This window comes from Silene latifolia, chromosome 4, assembly GCF_048544455.1.
Source record: "Silene latifolia isolate original U9 population chromosome 4, ASM4854445v1, whole genome shotgun sequence".
NCBI lineage: Eukaryota > Viridiplantae > Streptophyta > Magnoliopsida > Caryophyllales > Caryophyllaceae > Silene > Silene latifolia.
The window spans coordinates 104,432,876-104,441,545 of record NC_133529.1 but is presented as its reverse complement, the minus strand read 5'-3'; positions in this window follow the sequence as shown (position 1 = coordinate 104,441,545).

Sequence of the window (8,670 nt, the reverse complement as noted above, 5' to 3'; positions counted from 1 at the left end):
ATCAAGAGGTACGATCTATCAAAAGGGAAGTGACACGGGCAAAACAAATTATCATCATTGACAACATATGCCCTCCACATTTAGACCCTCTATGGAAATATTTACAAACAAGATGTGACGTGTATGAAATGCAACTAGACATATGAACAATCTACGTGAATGCAAGAGTGAACACATATATACAATTCTATTCTAGATGCAAACAATATCTAGTCCTAACAACACACCAACAACACAACCATATCCAAAACGGTTCCCAAAGGGAACACCCACATCACATATCCCGTCCTTCTCCATGCTTATATACAAAAAGAAAAGGGAGGATAAAGGAGAAAGATTGGAAGAATTTTACCAAGCGTCTTCCCCGATGCTTGCATGTGTTGTCAATCGAATTGGTTAGAACAAATGCAATATATATAATATAAACAATGCAAAATTTTTTGAAATTTTTGAGATTTTTCAATTTTTAGGCATTTTGTTTTTTTTTTCCTCAAATTAACAAAGAAATATATACAAATATAAACAATATGCACAAAGTAGATATTTCCCTCCCCACACTTGAAATTTATATTGTCCTCAATGGAACAAAGTATAGGGAGAGAATAGGAAAACTAAATTAACATATTTTTGTTGGTTTTTGAATTTTCCAAAATGTAAGAACATGTTTTTGATTTTTTTGAATATTCGAAAATAAATAACATGTTTTTGGTATTTTTAAATGATGGAATTTCCTCCCCACACTTATTTATTTACATATTTCAAATGGAAATAAATGTGTGGAGGAAATTTCGAAATAAAATACATGTTTTTGAAGAATTTTTTAATTTTTCAAATTTTTAGTGGTTTTTGGTTAATGAATGTAATGTATGAACTATTCTATATGCTACTACATTACATGAATGCAAAGAGAGCTAATTTAGATTAACTCTTATTCGGTTAAGTAAACTAAATGCAAATGCAAGCAAAACATAAATAAAGCAAGAGATGAGAATACTAACAATATGGTGGTTCTTAAGGGACTCCACCAAACCTCTCATCCAAAATTTTGTTGCTTGAATTCTTTGGTGATGCAATCCATGTCACACAAGGCACGTAGTAACCGGTCAAAAACCTTAGCAAAAGCTTCAAACAAGCACAAGTAACACCATTTCATAGCATACCACAACCAAATTCTTTTCCAACACTTCTTGTCATGGTTCCTCTTACTCTCCTTGGCTCCCTTTCTTGGGTCCTTTTGATAGTTAGAACTCTTAAACTTGGAATGGTAACTAGGTGGTAGGAGGAACGGAATCTCATAAGTTTCACTTGTTGGACAACTCTCTTCTGGGTCACCAAGGTAAGGAAATTGGTAGGGAATAGTAGGTGGAGGAGTCAACCTCTCAACATTGAGGTTCATGGTGGTGTCATTTTTATCCCAATTTTCTTGACTCTCCTTTTGACCCGAACTATTTCCATTGAGAGCCGCCTCCAAGGCATCAATTTGAGCTTCCCAATCACTTGAAGAATTGTCCGACCAAGATGCACCTTCAAAAGAGCTTAGAACAAATGAATCCGGAGAGTTCAAGAATGATTCAATCTCATCATTAATTTGGTCTTCAAATTCATCTTCTCTTGAGTCATCTTCACCCAAATGTCCTTTAACATCAACTCTCAACACGAGATCACCTTTATTTCCCTCCTTGTTTGTTGGACAAACTTCCAATGGATCCAAATGTAAAGGCTCAATATTATGTTCATTCAAACAATCCTCCAACACATCCACTCTACAACAAGAGTCACTCATAGAAGGAGATTTCATGGAATTTTCCAACGAGAATTCTATCTTGTCATCACCAACTTGAAGAGATAGTTTGTCATTTTTCATATCAATCAAGACACTGTTGGAGCTTGTGTCCTCCACAAATTAGTGTGATAATATTTTTAAATCTCTTACAGGTTCACAAGGGTATACTTCGTATATTTAATCAGTTGATTAACGTTTACCTAATAACGGTTGGCTTGCTAGAAAGTTTGACGTTATTATCATACAGATGGCGGTGATCAAGTGGTCCCTAAAGGTCACACCTATAGGATGTGTTTGAGAAATGTGGTTATAGAAATATAATCACATTGATGCCCAAAATGACAAAAAAGTTAGTCGACGTGTTGATGAGATAATTATTTAATGTAAATTAAATAATATTAAGTTGAGACGAATTAACTGTCAATTCGTAAATTAAATATAATAAGTTATATTTAGTTAAATATATTTAATGTTAGCTTGGACGAATTAATCCGTTAATTCGTAATTAAATATAATCAGTTATGTTTAATATCAACAAGATGAATGTGTCATAGTGGTAATAGTGAGGGTACACAAACCAAGAGGTCATGGGTTCGATCCTCACTAGATGACAATTCAACACATATTATATATTTTTGGAAAGACCAAAAATAAGGAGCTGATAGTCCTTATTTCGGTCCGATGGCCGAAAATTAGGAAAGTATTATTCTTTCCTAATTAACTCGATAATTCGGTCAGTATAAAAAGAAAGGGAGAGAATTATTTCTACCCTAATTCTTTTCTTTGACCTTGCCTCCTCTCTCATCAGAAAAACACAAAAACAACTAAATTTTACAGAAAATTTTAGATCGATTTCTAGCATAATCAAAGGGCATATCTCATATCGTCTTGGGTGCTACTAATAGGCGAATATCAATTTTGATATTGTTCGTAGGCCAATTTTGCTAGGACCGAAGGTTAATTCTAAATCCTTTATACTTTGTTTATGTATTTTGTTTATGACCATTGATCATCATTGTTAAACTCGTTATAATCCTTCTAGTTTAAGGGAAGTATATAGAATATTTCCCACAAGTGGTATCAGAGCATTAGGCCACGATTTTATTTTTGATGATTTTCATAAAATATGTATGTAAACAATGGGGATTTCGAAAAAAAAAAATTTTTAGGGTTTTCGGTTGAAATTTTTTTGTGCCGAGATAATTTTTTTATTCGGCCTGTTTTTCCTTTGTTGATGATTTATTTCCATTTGATTCATATGAATTATTGTTTTAATATGTTAAGATGATAATAAAATGAATTTGTAGATACCTTGATTTAATTCGGATTAAATTAAATTGTTAATGGAATAATCATGTCGATGAGACAAGAACTTGTTTTTGCTATATAGTTTTAGCATATAAGATTAATCATGTTCATTAATTCACTTGCTAAATCACGTTCTATATGGCAACTGTAAACATTTTCTTCATCGGTTTTGTTTTAGGGCAATTCTTGCCGCAAGTTTTTTTGTGACGGTTGTTTTATTTTTTTTCACGTTGTTGTTGTTTTTTTTCTGTTCGGTACTGTTCACCGTGAACAGTGTTCATAAAAAAAAAAATAATAAAAAAAAAAAACTGTTTTTTTGGGTTATTTTTCTTTTTTGCCGAATCTAAAAGAAAATGAAAAGGAAAGTTTTTTTTCTTTCCTTGTTTTTGCCTTATTGCCGAAAAAGAGAAAAAAAATATGGAAAGTTTTTTTCTTGTTTTTCCTAATTGCCGAATAAAAAAAAAGGGCTGTTATTTTTTTTTCAGCCGTGTGGAGCTGAAATTATAAAAAAAAAAAAAAATTCTTGTTGTTTATTTTTTTTCAGCCGAACCATATAAATTTTGGTTGTTGTTTTTTATATTTAGCCAATTAGTTATTGTGAATCGGTTCACAATTTAAAGATACCGAGTTATTTTAAAGCAATTTAAAATTTTGACGGATAGAATTCATATTACAAGTTTAATATGGATTAAGAATGAAATTAATGTGATTAAATTGCGGAATTGTCACTTAATTTAATTTAAATAGGTGGTTTGGATAAATTAATCAACATAATTAAGGAATTGTGTCATGTATGTTTAATTTATTTTTAGTTGATGCTTTTAATTTTGTTGAATGAATCAAATGAATGAATTTTATTTACGTATTTAATTTTGCAATCGGTTGTATTTTGTAATACTTAGTGTGGCCTTAATCAAATTATGTTTTCGTAATGAAGGAAACATGATTTTTATGTAATTATGAGATCTCGAATCTCCTTTATTTTAGTTTTGGGTTTTGAAATTAGAATGTAATAAATAGGTCAATTATGTAATTTTATTTATTGTAATTTCAACGAAGACTAAAGATGAAGATTCAAGCTCACTCCCGCTACATGGATCAAGATGGAACATCAAGACAAGCTTCTCGGGTCCAAGGATGGATTCCAAACTTGTATTTATTGTTCATTTTGATAGGATAGGCCACACTAGGACTTTTACTGTTTTTTTTTACGTTTTTCATTTTATTGTTTTTTCATTCACATGCTAGTAATTGCATCATATTCCGCCTAAAACCAAACCACCTACTACTAAAATGCATGAAAATTGACTCATATAGGTTGTATGTTAGTTTTCATGGACATGCAGATGTCACAGTCAATAAGCCATCACCTTAGTTTATTCATTCTCGCATGTGTGGACAGCGGGCCGCCCACGGGGGCGCTTGGATGAAGGGGCTCGAAAACAAGCGTTTGCATTTGTATGGAGTCGCCACCAATTTTTATGGGAAATTGGAACCGTTCGAATACCTCGTGTCATGTCAAGACACAAAGTAGTGACATGAACACTAAGCAATCGTTACCCTTAGCATTCTATGTCTAGAATGACTCTCGTGGATGCCAATGAACACGGGTGCTCACGGAGATCTGGAGTAAGGGGTGAGGGTACGTATTAGGAAGCTCTTTTGATCGAACACCTAATCCCGCCCGCCTCGATAGCGGCCTCTACTAATGATTAGGGAAGTTATTTATACTCGATATATCGTCGGCTATATGCATGCAATGCAACACCCAAGTTTTAATCCTAGCATGTGAGAAATTAACTAAGTCGGTTAACATGTAATTAGCACACGATTGGGGTCGAAGTAAGATTTAATGCTCATTTACATGTGAAAACATACGAATGAAAGGAATACAATAACTATGAATTACAATAATGAGAATTACATTAATTACAACGGAATAGGCGATTTATGTCGAAAATACTTATAAAACGGATGATTTGATAAAACGAATAAAAGAATAAAATTACGAACGAGAATTAGCGATATTACGAATATTAGTTAATTAATACGCAAACTAATTAATCTAGGTCAAGGCGAAAAAAAGAGTTCGGGGACGAAGTCGTCTCCGAACAGGCGCAACGAGACACTGCGCCCTTTAGAAGAGCGCAGACGAGCGCTGCGTCTTCCAAGGACGATTCTGGCCGTGTGAAGCGAATCTGCATTGTTAATGTCAATCGATGAATTTAATGGATTGATTTAATTATTTACTCGGATGAAAGTGATTAGCATGTTATTTACATATGATTGAGGTCATAAAAAACAATAAAACATGAATGAGACGGAATTAAACGAATTAATTATGTGAAGGGTCGATGTTAATGAATGAACAAACTAACAAACGAATTAACTAACTAAACTAAACATGATGGATTGATGACGAATTAGTGATGAATCAATAAATACACAGATGCAAATTTATCAACAACGAATTCCAGAAACTCAATATGAACGAATTGAACTTCTAAAACCCGGAACTTGAATTTAATGACGAAAACCCGCAAATATGAATTATAAGGGATTTAAGTCGGACTTGACGACTAATTAAGCATGAATGATGAATTATATACATTATACATATGATTTATGAATTATCATGGTGAAGAATTAAAAGAACAAAACAAAAGAAATAAAATTTGATACGAATTACAGAGAACGGAGGAAGAAGAAAAGAGGCAGGAACTGCGGCAGCCTCACGAAGAGGCGCAGCAGGTGCTGCGCTCCTTCGAAGAGGCGCAGCAGTTGCTGCGTCTTTTCTCGACGTCTGTCTACTGGAAATCAGCAAAAACAGGTTTTAAAAGACGGTTTTAGAAATCGGTTTTAAATGGTACTTTCGACATAAACCTTACAATTGACGATTACAAGAAATAAATACAATAAATAAAAGGAAATTAATACACCCTCAGACTTACATGTTGACGGAACGAGATGAACTAAGAATCGACTAGTGAATGCTCGATGCGAATGCAAGGAAAGAGTGCCCTCGTAAGAGGAAAACGATTGATTAATTAGATTGATTGAGTGTAGTGGTCAAATTGGTCGGTCATGCAACGGAGAGGCTGGTACCCGGAAAGATCCGAGCTTACGTGGTCGGAAGTCCAAGCACGTAGGCGCCAATTAGTAAGAACGAAGTCTAGAATGCAAAGGGAGAAGAGAAGGGCGGACACTCGCGTGAGAAATATGAGGAACGAAAGCTCCTATTTATACTAATCACACGACGGAATTATGGTAAGACTAGGATACGGAAGGAAAGATCCGGAAATAACCGACTTAGGTTAAACGCGGAAACTTGGACAAAAAGAAAGCCCTGGGGAAGAGGCGCAGCAGAGCTGCGTCCCTTGGAAGAGGCGCGGCACTGCCGCGTCCTTTCCCGGTAGGTTCCTCCAAGCGTAGAAAACGCGTTTGACAGTCTGTCGTATTTTAGGCATAACTTTCTCTACAAGACTCGGATTAAGGTGATTTCGGTGGCATTGGAAAGCTAAGAAAGAGATCTAGAACTTTCTGTGAAATAGGCCTGACCCAACAAAGTTGTTATCACCTCGAAAAGTGGGCCTAAAGTTCGGGTTATCATTTTAACTAAATGAAATGCACATTTTGTAATGTAAACTTTTAGTTTTAGCCTAATGAAGTGACATGGGACTCAAAATGAGATATAATCTCAACATTTTATGACATCCTAACCTTAGGTAGACAAGCACGTTGCTTTGACTCGGGATTTGACGGTTTTAGGAAATGAAGACGGTTTTTGACCCGGACTCCAAATGTACTCTAATTACTGCCAAAACGACCGTAATGACACCTATATGATGACCATGAGGTAGACATTAATGTTTGAGCAATCACTTGACGATAATCTTACGAACTGTCACAAATCGTTCCGCGAATCAAACATGCGGCCCAATCATCACCGGGTGGTTTGCGAGGGTGCGAAGCGAGGTGTCTACAGAGCCCCCACTTTGACTGAGGCTTGGACAAGGCGAAAGTCAAAGTATAGCCATCAGGTCAATCGAAGATTACAACCTGACGACTATGGCGACGCGAGGCGGCTCAAGGGGTCTGAACCAAGGACCTGTCGTCGGGAACATTTTAGAGTCTGTCGACTTCCGGGGAGGGTCGTTTAAAGTCCATTAGACTACGTAAGGAGGCTCGCCAGCCATAAGAAGAGACCATACCTGAGACTTCTTTCTCGAGATGCTTCCGGAGTTGCGTAGGAGCTAAGGTTGAGCATGTGAGCTAAGGGTAAGACCTAAAGGATATATAAGGATTGTGCTAGGGTATGGGGCCCTAAAGGAAAGCATTGACGGGAAGGAGGCCAAATATAAGTTCAACTTAAGGGGTAACCAAGGTTTGGGTGTAGGAACTCTAAGGAAGTGATGATCCTAAAGGAATATGATCCTAAAAGGAAAAGGTGATCCTAAGGAATATGATCCTAAGGATAGAAGTGTATGAAGTCTAGGGAGTTTGGGAACTTAAAAGAAGCTAGGTGTGCGGACCCGGGTATACGAACCTAAAAGGACGGCTGGTATGAGAACTTAAAGGCTTATGAACCTAAAGGAATTGGGATCCTAGGGTTAAGTTTAGGAACTACTGGGTTACTAATTCTTGTTTTAAACGCGTGCGTTTGAGCTTTCTGAGGTATGAGAACTCCAAAAGGATTTATGGGTTTATGAACCTAAGGACGTTCGTGGGGGAGCTTAAAGGTTTATGAACCTAAAAGAAGCCATTTTGGGATCTAAGAATCTAGGGGTAAGAATCCTAACTTTGGGTTTACGAACCTAAGGAAGGAGGCTCTGGTTTGGGAACTTCTGGAGAACGACACCTTTGCCGAACTCCGTGAGGAAACAATGATATCGAGGGTAGCAGGACGTCGGTAGAAACTGCTGGGGAATCTGCTTGCGTCGGTCTCAAGCGAACTCTGGCAAAAACTTCAGGTTGAATCTGCTTGCGTCGGTCTCAAGCGAACTCTGGCAAAAACTTGAGGTTGAATCTGCTTGCGTCGGTCTCAAGCGAACTCTTGTTGGGGAATATATTGACGATTAGGAACATCTTGATCATCGTGAGAGGAATCTTGAGTGAGCAATACTGCAAAATACTGCTGCGCTGGGGAGAATGAAGACTTAGGTGAAGCCCCCAGTCGGAGCGAGCACTGCTTCTGATACTTACCTGCATGGATATTAGCCACACAAGAATGCAATCTAGTATATGCACGTAAGCGGTTATCACATGGACCTCGAATGAGGAAACACATAGGTTTTGCAAAAGTTGTTTCTTTTTAAAAGTCGTTTAAAACTTGCTCAAAGAAGTTTTCGTTTGTAATGCGTATATGCATATTCAATGGGCTTTAGACATAGGGCTTGACATGACGTAGACCTACTAGGACGCGACGCGAAATGTAGACTTAACTTAGACTGATGCGACACTAACTTAGGTTTGACGCGACACAAGGATGACTTTGACAGACTTTGCTTAAGTGTGCGCAACCCCTAGCCAAGTGTGGGTGATAACGCGTATCAGTTCCAAAGGTATAAGAATTGCAGGAA